Genomic DNA, 12,134 nt, shown 5'->3' with positions numbered 1-12,134 from the left:
CGATTGTTTCCTCTTACAACATGCTATAATTTTTCTTCAAGCAAAAACTAATAATCAAATCACTTCATTTGAGAAACACTGCGGTCGAAGTAGTTTTGTCTCCTTCCAAGCTTGACGAAGGATGCCCGATGATGCCGTATGACTGTGCAATCGACCTCGAGGCGTCATCTTGGTTCTTGATTCGTTTTTTTATCATCATCATAATGCGCACTAATGAAGACATCTTGGGCGAAATTTAGCAACACTTGGATCGTTTTTATCCCCTTTCGTTGGTTACACCACGATGCAGCTGGCACTCATCATCGTGGTCGCCCCACACTGCCCGTGCGGTTTGTGTGTTTTTATGCCCGTTTTTACGTTTCGGCACTGGATCCAATTGTTGCTTTAATCATTATCTCGCGAAATGACATTCGAACATGGGTAAAAAACAAACCCCGAGTGGTGCTAGTCACTGGAATGTGTTCCAAATCTGTCAGATGGAACCGTGGGAGATCAATCATATGGAGTGTCGGGGTAGATGGTCTAAATCATTGAAGCAATGGAGAAAAGGACATGAGTAACATAAATCTTTACTACAGTGAATTATTCAAATTTCAAAGTTGTCTTAAATAATCCAAATTGTTACGATTAAAATCTAGAATGAAGTCCATCTGCTGAAATATCAGTATGAATGAATCAGAATGGTGCACATTACACCATTGCCCTTAACTTGATTTGACATTTATCTGCCCATCAGCGATGCTGTGTTCGATGATCGTGTCGCGGGATTGACCGATCAATCATGATGTATGACGTTCCAAACTCCCCCACGACTAGGAACATGCATTCGCAGTGTGGGACGGAACATGAAAATAATTTTCACTATACATGAGTTGACTGAGCAGAGTTGTGTATTGAGATATAAAAAAACTATCAATTAAAAACATTGTCAACTAAACTTGGTTGAGCTTTGCACATAGCAGAGCTGAGCACCCTTAAATTATTCATTTAGCTCGTTAATTGATCATTTCGCTCGCTGTGGCTTGTTCAGGTTAGTTTGAATGTCTCGAATTATTGCTACACAATACGAGCAGTGAGTGGTTCTGCCTAAATTATGTTAATTAAAACAAAAAAAAAATCCATCGTCCAAAAATGAAGTTTTGTCGGAAGAAACTAGAAAGCAACTAAAATGTAATTTATATTGATTCCGCATTATTTTTAAATATTATTTTAACAAGATTTTTATGCTAAGAATTAAAACTGAGAGTAATTGGTTTTGTCAGAAAACATTTCCAGGAAATGATAAATAACAGTTTCATGGAAATGGAAAAGAATTTCTCTTCGAAATTCAAAATTATATTCATGGTACATTAGAAAAATTTCTGAATACAGTCCCATCCCGATTTTGGCAACACCCGTTTTTGTCTACCCCCGATTTTGGCAACACCCGTTTTTGGCAACATTTTCTTCCCGATTTTGGCAACAACCCCGAAAATATTTTTTTTATTACTTTTTAGAGCTAAAACCTTTTTATTAATATGTAATAGGATAAACAATACCAAAAGTGAATGTCATTAAGGTTTATATGCGTATTATGGACTCTGTACGAATAGTGGGCACTTTAACTGAAATAATGAACCACCACTCATATTACCGCTCATTGCCAAAAATTTCTATTGTAACTTATCTGCTCTTTTTATTCACGTTTTCCATGTCCCTATTCACACTACCCCAATCTAACCAGCCCACCGTAGAATGTCGTATTTTTTGGTATTCTCACTGATTTCGTCGTCGACAAGCTGAATCACACCGTTGTACATAGTTATTAAGTTATTACATAATTATTAAGCGAAGCCCGCTGTTTACATCACAATGCGTCTTTCTGCTGCATTCCCGTATAGATAATAAGCAACAATATTATTTCAAAGAGTCTTATTGTTTCAAATTGACGCGAATTTGTCTAGCGATTAATATTAGAACTCTGCGCGTTCCTAAGCTCTTTGAAATTGGACGTTCGATGATTCACCTTTTAACCTTCTGTCTGTGCTCAAAAAAACTTACGTTGTCTGTGCTCTGGGGTCAAATTGACCCCAAATTGAAATTGCTATAACTTTTTTATTGTTTGGCCGATTTTGGATTTTTGGGGCTGTTTCGAAAGATAATCTAATCATCTTTCAGGTAGTAACTAAAGATTGACTATTGGTGGGCGGGTACATTGCGGGGAGGGGTTTTAGTGAACAAGGGTACAAAAACAGTGATTTTTCATGATTATTTTACTTATATCCGAAAATCCTACCCATTTTGAACTGCACCTTTTTTAAAAAAGGTTATGCAGGAAGGCGTGAACTTTGGCATGAGGCGTTGATAAGTTTAGAACTTGGCCGCCAGGTGGCGGTATATTTGAATTCATTATTTTAGATTACTCAAGTAATTCCGATATATAGAATTCTCCTCAGTGTAAATATTCTTATCGCATAAATTTAAAATTTGTTAAAATGGCGTCTTGATCAAAGGTCATCTAGTGGCAACGGGCTGTCTTGTGACGGAAGTAATAATTGGAATTTTACAAATAGGCGGCAAATTGGCTAATCTTTGGTTACGCATGTAGACCCAAAGGCCTTAGTTCCAGGGTTTTCTTGGATGACCTTAAACATATTCTGTGAACACATTCTATTATTTGCAGCATCGCTGGAGCAGGTTGAATGCAAAGAAAACTTTTGATGAACTTTACCACAACATTCATGTTTGCCAAAAATACTACAAACCAAAATACATCAGATCTCACATGCAACAATATACTCAAATATAACAGCTCACTAGCGCCGCATCTTGCAAGAAGTGCTCATTATATTGAGCACCGCTTTGTACTCCTGGACATCCTGAACAATGTTGCCGAAAACAACTTGGTTGTAGGTATGAGAAATCTCAAGCTATAGCAATATTTCAAATATGCAAGAATATTGCAAGTACACTAGCGCCGCCTATTTGTAAATTTCCTCATTATTTATTTCGTCACATGACAGTCCATTCCCACCAGACGAACTTTGTTAAAGACGTCATCTTTACAAATTTCAAATTTGTGCGATAAGAATATTTACACTGAGGAGAATTCCATATATCGGAATTACTTGAGTAGTCTAAAATAACGAATTTAAACATACCGCCACCTAGCGACCAAGCTCTAAACTAATCAATGCCTTATGTCAAAGGATACGCCTTCCTGCATAACCTTTTTGAAAAGGTGCAGTTCAAAATGGGTAGGATTTTCAGATTTAAGTAAAATAAGCATGAAAAATCACTGTTTTTGCAACCTTTTTTACGAAAACCCCTCCCCGCGATGTACCCGCCCACCTATAGTCAATCTTTGGTAACGACCTGAAAGATGATTAAATTATTTTCCGAAACAGCCCCAAAAATCCAAAATTGGCCGAACATTAAAAAAGTTATAGCAATTTCAATTTGGGGTCAATTTGACCCCAGAGCACAGACAACGTAAGTTTTTTGAAAAAAGTACACTGTAGCGCAAATTTTCAAGATTTTTCAAGCGAATTTGCACCTAAGAGACAGATCTCGGCGAGTTTTACCAAACTACCAAAAATTAGGAGAATCGGTTGAAAACTAAAAAAATGGCACCCACTCAAAGTGGCCTGGGGTCATATTGACTCCAGAGCACAGACAAAAGGTTAATGATCTTCAACGCTCACTAATGGAAGCCTATTGAGTAAAGCGAATCACTTGGTAAGACAACAATGAGCGTCGTCACGGTGCGCTGATAGAAGAAGCCATTCAAGCATTCTAAAAATGAAGACCTCTATGAGTCTGGAACTCTAGCACACTGAATTGGAGGCGTTGATACTTTCTCGACTATCTTATCACTTTGAAAGAAGAGCGAATAAAGCAGAACGCATGATGTGGTTTAATTTATTGGTTTCATTGTACTAGAGAGCAAGCGGAGTACGAATGCAAAAATCGTAGCTTACACACTTAAAATAAATCGCCGAATTCGGTAAAATTTTACCGAAATCTCAACAGCAGAACTGTTCGGTAAATAATTTTACTTAATTACAGTTGAACAATGGAAAAAGTTACAAAAATATGTAAAATAATTACCGAATAGTTCTGCTGTTGAGATTTCGGTAAAATTTACCGAATACTGTGAAATGAGTTAAGTGTGTACATGGATACCTCACCACGGCTTGGCTTGTTAGACAGTGTTGCTCATTGTTTATCACAGCAACGATCGCTCCTACTCAGTTGTTTGGCATCCATCTGAGCGAGGCAGTTCACTCATTGGCAAAAGATGCTACGATTTGAATAGATCAATGTTCACAATGCTTACTCACACTTCCAATGCCTGCTCTCGAGTTTTCTGTTTGTGATGGCGAAGTTTCAGAAGTGGAGTAATTCTAGCAGCTTCGATAGGCGAGTGATGCGTCACATGTGGTTTTATTATTATTTATTCAGCCTAAGGCAGGAGTGGCCTCTGCAGTACATAACAGTCGTCTCCGTCCACTGCTGTACGTTACCACCCAATTAACAATTTTCATGCTTGTAAGATTTATTTAATTCTTATAGCGGATTTATGACAGCAGTCACCATGGCTAGTTGCTCAGATTTATTGGCGATCTTATTGCTATCAATAAACCTCTAATAAAACTGCTCGAAAAGCTTCAAACGTCAAATGACAACTGGTCTTGTTAGCAGCTCTACGGTTGTAACGAAGAGCATAATAAGTCCAATTTTCAAAGCTTGATCAAAGCCATAATTTTGGGTCGTAATGTGGTCAAATGAATAACCCCAATAAGAATATTTACATTGCAAAGGGTTTATAACGGTGTTAAATAAGAGCAACATTTTTCTGATCGAAATCTATGATGGCCATATTGAAAATGGATAACCATCTTCAAGTCAGTGAAATTTATCACTGTAATTTATGATTAGACGGCGTTTTCGCCGCAAAATACACGTTTTTGGTAAAATATATAAAAAAAAAACAAACATATTTGGGTGAAAAATCAATAGATTTAGTGAAGATTTACGTTATTGATGTTAAAATGATTTTAAACTTATTGCCAAAACTGTATTATTTTGCGGGCGCGTAGTGCTTAATCTAATTTTTGCACTAGCTTTCACCATGAAATCAAGCGTGTACCTCATTTCCATAAAAGTATATTGTATAAAAGTATAAAACTTGAAAAAGAATTATTTTGTAGTCATCCTCATCATGACTTTCATCAACACTTTAGTTTGTTATTATTTGTTTGCAAGGTTTTGTTTCTCTTTTTTCAAAGCAACATTTTTGACAGCTGCCGCAGCCAAATTCACTTTTTTGCGGGCGGCTTGAAACGGATTTTTATATACTCTTATAAGAGGTTTATAGTGGTAATATAGAGAGGGCCATTTGGACATATCTTACTCTTATAGTGGTCATCAGAAGGTAATTCTGTAGTAATGGGTTTTATTGTCAGTTCTTGTAATTCGATCTTGAAAACCATTCCTAGAGCGGAATAAAACTTGAAATGTTACTTGGGCAGTCACGCAGTCTACGGAGGGTCCGTAAATAGTCTTCCACCTGATCAATCCACCTTGATCGCTGTACACCTCGCCTTCTTGTGCCCGTCGGATCGTTGTAGAGAACCATTTTTACTCCAAGTGCGCGTTGTTCCTCCACAAGCATTGTCCAGATCTCGAGTCCAAGGAGGACTACCGCCACCGGTTTAATGAGGGCGGTACGGCGCCGAACTCTACTCGATCGGAGTGTTTTTTGGAGTCCAAGGTATGTACGCTTTCCTGCCACGTTGAGTCTCCGAATTTGTCTGCTGATATCGTTTTCGGAGGTCAAGTGAGCCCAAGTACACGAATTCTTCAACCACCTTGATTTTGCCGCCATTGATACAAGCTCGTGGTGAATGGCCGTTGTCTCTCTTGAGCCTACTTCGTCTTCAACGTGTTAATGAGTAGACCAATCTGCTTTGCTTCCTTCTTCCGTCTGATGTAGGATTCTTCCATCTTTTCAAAGTTAAAATAATGGAAGTAGTGCATGGAGAACTGGAGTGCGATGACCTGCAGTGAGCACCAGTTTGTCCGTAGGTTAACTGCCTTCGAGTGTCAGAGGAGGCATGCCGCAAATGGTCTTCCAGCTTCCAATTGGCCACACTGTCACTCGTAAATAGTTCGAAGTGTACATTGTGCTCATGGATCAATCATTGCTGCCTGACATATTCCTGGGTTGAGTGCTAGGAGACCGATTAGTGCAAAGGGATTTGGTTTTAGTGAGTCGAGTGTAGTTAACCCATACTCACACTACATTGGATACGCTTGACTAATGTGCAGAATGCAGATTTCCGTTACCATTTTCTAAAACAATGAAATGTCTTATGCCTTGTGAAAATTGTGCACAGAACTTTATTCTTATTCACACCGACCACAAGTAAGTTTGCCTCCATCAAAATCCATTATATAAGAATTCGAAATTTGTAGCACATTTAGTCATCTTGTATCCGTTGGATCGCTATTTGATTTACATAGTGAATTATGAATTATGATGCTTTTTTGGTGGACTATAATTTATATGAGATGTCGGATTGAAGTCAGCACTTCAATGGACTACAATAGAAACCTTATTTTCATCACCACATTTTTTGTAAGGACGTGGCCGACGCTATAGTTAATTTTAAATACTATTTATTATCAAATTTGTATTATTAAATTGGCTAATTAGTTGCATCGTTTGATTACCATTCTTGGGTTTGTTTCCATTTTGTTTGAACTACAATCTCCGAGTTATGAATAATATCGCAAAAATGTCAATTATGATGCACGTGCATCACTCAAATACACTCGACATACTTTGTAGTACATATTCTAAGTATTTAGCTTCAATCATGCAAACAAAAAAAAATTGATATTTTGTATGAAATTTTTTTCCCGTTTTTGGCAACATCCCCATTTTGGCAACATTAAAATTCGGTCGTGTTGCCAAAATCGGGAAGGGACTGTAAAAATAGAGAAATTCAAAAAATATTTTGGTTAGAAGATAAATATTGTCGCTGTCGCTGTCATCGCTGTCCGGAACATCTTTTGCTGGCGAGGATAAGATGCTAAATGAAGGAAAAATATATACGACTTGACAGCAGAACAAAGCAGAAAAAAGCATAACAATCTTTATCTTGTATACCAATATTTTTTTTTACACGTTTGGTATTCTTTAATTTTCCGGTTAACCTGATTTTTCACAGCTTTTTACAAACCACCTTAATTTTCTTTGATTCTTTGTGATTTTTTCATGGGGTTTACCCCGTAGGTTCATTAACGCAACTTTTTGCGTCTTTTTGCGTCTTAATCGACTAAAACCCCACCTGTGTAAAAAAAGAACTGGGTGTATTTTAAAGGAAAAAGTTTTAAACCCATTGTAGACAGTGTTACTTTAATTGCAAAAATGTTTTTATTTGATATCATACCTGACATCTGTCCAGCATCATCCCACTCGTCTCTTTCACGTTTTACAGAATGCCATAAATCTCGTGCCAGTTTGTTTAGATTTCGTGACGACGACATCCTTTCACTGCAACCATTGCTGACTTCCATCCAGATTGTTCTGAATTTCTGAAGATGGCGTGATTCCGATAGCGCTTTGGTCCTCTCGTTTTTCAAACCTCACAGTAGGGTTCGAACGTGCGGCGTAAATTATTTAGCGAACGAGAATCACCTCAGGCCCATGTGTCAAGCACTCGCTGATTGAAAAATCAAGATTTCATACCGCTCCGGCTGATCGAATCCCATCAACAAAGCCAATTTCAAAATATTTGGATCCTTTCACGCTATTATGGAAGCTTACGGATTGAGATTCTTCGTTGCCTTGGTGCGGGGGTGGCTGTGGTGGGAGGACTAGAAAAAATGTTCGTTGACATCTCATATCTACCATCTGCCATACCTTTGCGCCTTCCTCGCTAGACCTCGTCCAACTAACCATGGATGGTTCCTCCAGAGATATGTCGTTGCACCATGGCAGATAGTCAAACGAATACCCGAAAAAATAACAAAATGTTTTTATTTCCGAATCTTATGTGTACTTTATAAAAAATTTCAGTGCAATTTCTGATCTGCTAGATTTTTAATTTAAAAAGTTTGTCTATCACACATTGGATTAGTAGACTTAGCAATTTTCCATATTCCGATGGTTTTTATCTTTCTGAAGCAAGTACAATCATATATCTAGCTTAACACATAGCGTTCAGAATTGCTTTTTTTTCTACTGATTCTTTGTGATCTTTTTCTAGTGATCCTTTATGCTCTTGTACAATGTCGCTGCAAAGTATTGAAAACGCAGTAAAAAATATATACCTACTCCAATAATAACTAAGGGTATGCGATAACACACTTTTTCCTAACGAAACGAAACGAAACGAAATTTAAAATGTCTATGTTGATTCGGATCGAAACGAAACGAAATATAGATTTCTTTCGAGACTTCGAAACGATACGAAATCAAGGTTCATTTAATTCGAAATTTTTCGAAACGAAACGAAATTTTGATTTTTGTTTCCGCGGAATTTTTATTGAATTGGTTTTACATTATGAACGCAATTCTGATTCCACTTTTTCGAAGTCGAATAACTGTTTTGCGAACAAAAGAGTTATAATAACTGAAGAGGCAATCTATGATAAATCGTCACATTCTCGCCGTATATACCATTGACGATAAGGCAATACCCCAGCATTTGTGCCGCTTTCAAAGGAATTCATCGTGGAGCGTGTGCTCCAGAATCTGATCAATTTTATATCAGTTTTATATCAATAAAAATCAATAAATAAAGAAATTGTGGGATTTTTCATATACGGATAAAACTTTCGTTTAAAACCTTAGTTCACCTAAGAGTGTTGAAGCATACTTCATATTGTCTTGTCAGCGTGGTTTTACAGTATTGACTTAGTAAAAATTTGAAAAAGAATGATTAGATTTATTTTTTATTTACATGTGCCAGACGTATACGCAGTTATAGAATTGATATTACTAGACATTTGAAAAGGGCGTATCTGCCAAAATGTATTCCTTCTTATTCTTCGTCTACATATAAAGCATACATTTGCTCTCTAGAAGAATCCTGTGCACCTTTCTAAAATGCACAAAGATATGTATTTTAGATTGAATTTCACAGACCCACACTGCCGCTAACCGCAAGTCGAGCACATCTGTATATGGGCGTCCATATACAATATATATACAATATACAATCAGCTCGACAAACTGAGCTATTGTGTGTGTGTTCTTGGCATATGAGAACAGCTGTTATGGTCAGTATGTGCTGAAAGCAATCATAAGTAAAGAATTCTCAGCAATTTTAATGATCTTTCAATCAAAGCTCTGATTTTTTGTTTGCAAATTCCATGCGAACATCTAGAAATGCCTACAAATCTGTGTTCCTCACATATTGTGCAAATAGTCAAAGAAGAGCTTTTCAGCTTAATTAACTATACACATCATAGGGGAAACTGGGGTAATATGTACCCCCGGGGCAAAACGACCCTTTGGCATTTTTGAGTACATTTTCGCAGTTTTTCGAAAGTATTCACTGCAGAGCATGTAGTTCGGATCTCAAACTAGCAACTCCGTAATAAACATTCTTGAAAGTATTCCTGGAACACCACTAAAAATTCCAAAAGGTCGTTTTTCTTCGGGAGTGCATATTACCCCAGTTTACCCTAGTTGCTAATCATGATTGGCCGAGAAACAGCAAATATGCACCAATCAAATAATATTCTTGGGATACAAAAAAGTTATTCTTATTGTATACTTGCTTCGGAGTTTCCAATTCATGACCAATAACGATGCTGGTCACGTGCTTATAGTCAATTTAGGATTAGGAGAGGAAAATTAGTTTAACACTCTTTGTTTTAAGGAATCTATGACAAAAGGTCGAAAGGACAAAAGGTCGAAAGGCAAAAGTTCGAAAAGACAAAAGGTCGAAAGGACAAAAGGTCGAAAAGACAAAACGTCGAAAGGGACAGAAGGTCGAAAGGACAAAAGGTCGAAAGGCACAGAAGGTCGAACGGGACAAAAGGTCGAAAAGGACAATAGGTCAAAAGGTCGATCAAGAACAAATTGGTAACAAGTTGGGTGTATTCCAAAAGAATTTATGAAACGCATTCAACTTCAAGCAGAAATAACACACTCATCACATCAATCAAAGATGAAGAATGAGCAATTTTCAAAGAAGGGGTAATTACTATGAAACAATATTATGAATATATAGAAAATTTTGTTAGAGATAAAAAAGATTGTTGATTTAGGAAATGAATAAAACTTTTATTGCGCGAGACAGAGTGCAAATAATAGATGCATATCTAGGTTTTCTGAATGTCACTTCGATTCGTCAAAAAAGTGCACTCCGCAGCCACGCAGGCGCACGCATTGAAAATACACCGGCGTGTAATATACGCCCGTGTTTTTGATGTGCGGCGTGCACCATTTTGACAGATCGAAGTGACATTTAGAAAACTCAACATCCATCTATTAGCTGTACTCACTGAATGAATTTTATTTAATTGTTAAAAATTGTTAAAAATAAAAGAGCAGAGTTTTTAATAACTGTGTAGGGCAACTCTGGAGCTAGATTGACTCTCTCTCAGTTTCAGTTTCTTGTCCATTTCGACCTTTTGTCCCTTTCAATCTTTTGATCTTATTGATCTTTAGTTTCTTTCGACCTTTTGTCCCTTTCGACCGTTTGTCCTTTTCGACCATTTGTCCCTTCGACCTTTTGTCTTTCGACGTTTTGTCTTTCGACCTTTTGTCCTTTCGATCTTTTGTCTTTCGACCTTTTGTCCCTAACCCGTTTTAAGAGATCGAGGAATGCTCTGCACCTCCGTGAGCGCTACGGAAAAGAAATCGTTGGTTGAGAAGGTAATTCATGTGAAACCCCTTGGTAAGCGACAAAATATTTATTGTAAACGAAGTTATTTTGAAAACAAGAAGACGAAAACTGTGTTTCAAATCAATCCAACGCAAGATCAATGTGCTTCGTTTAATAATCTTCTACAACACGATCGATTCCGCACTAAATATTTTTTTTGCTCTTCGATGCAGACATTAGTTTAATCACTTCGCGTTTTCCCACACTAGCTGTCGTGATCAGCATCAACACGATCGATTGCACACTGGTTAAACAAATTTCTGCTACGCGAGGTAGATTTTTTTCACTTCGCGTTCTCCCGGACTAGCTGCCGTCCCATGACCAGCAGCAACACGATCGATTCCGCATTCATATTGTGTAAATAGTAAAAAAATATCACAAAATTTGAATCATGGAAACACTGAAGACGTTTTATAGAAGAAAACTGCTTACGTATTTGTCGACTGGGGTTATGTAGTAAGCCTTAATAAAAATAGTATGACCCTGGGTGGTGCGAATAGAATCGATTCGGTTGTCAAACTGAAGCCAAAATTTTGTGCCGGAGCCAAACATTGGAGATTGTGGTTATGTTCGTTTCGGATCTAATATTGAGAAGTATTGTTATTATTTGGGGAAAAAATAAAAATAAACTTTGTTTTAGTTTTGTATTTTTTGTAACAAATATTTTCACATTATATTTCGAGTGGAAAAGTAGTAGGAATGCATAAAAAGCACTCGTTACGAAATTCCACGAGATTCAGCAGCTGATTGAAGAAGGAATGTATGTAAACAATCGTAAAGTCATGTAGAGTCTAGCGCCCTCATGTAGATTTGTGCGCCCTCATGCAGCATGGAAAGAGAAATTCGAAGAGCGGGAAATGTTTGACAGCCAAGTAACTGCAAAATAATTTTGTTTATGGGAGTGATTTCAAAATATCTCTCACCTCGCTTGAGCGCAGAAAAGCGGCTCTATCCGCAGCACCCAGTTTTGAAAGTTTTGAAAACAACTTAACGATTTTGTTCAGCGGCGCAGCCAAAATTTTTTATAATATAAAGCATGGATTAGTTTAAATTTGTTTCGAAATTCCGCGGAATTCCGTTAAATTTCGTTAGAAGCTAGTTTTTTCTAGCGATTTTTTTGTAATTTTACGAAACGAAACGAAATCAAGAAATCAGATTTCGCCATGCTTAAATTCCGCGAAATTCCGCGGAATTTCGTTTCGAACCACCTGAAACGAAATTTTTCGAAATACCGCATATGCTTAA

This window comes from Armigeres subalbatus, unplaced genomic scaffold (assembly GCF_024139115.2).
Source record: "Armigeres subalbatus isolate Guangzhou_Male unplaced genomic scaffold, GZ_Asu_2 Contig1794, whole genome shotgun sequence".
NCBI classification, from domain to species: domain Eukaryota; kingdom Metazoa; phylum Arthropoda; class Insecta; order Diptera; family Culicidae; genus Armigeres; species Armigeres subalbatus.
The sequence above is the reverse complement of the archived record's forward strand: the minus strand, read 5'-3'. Positions refer to the sequence as shown.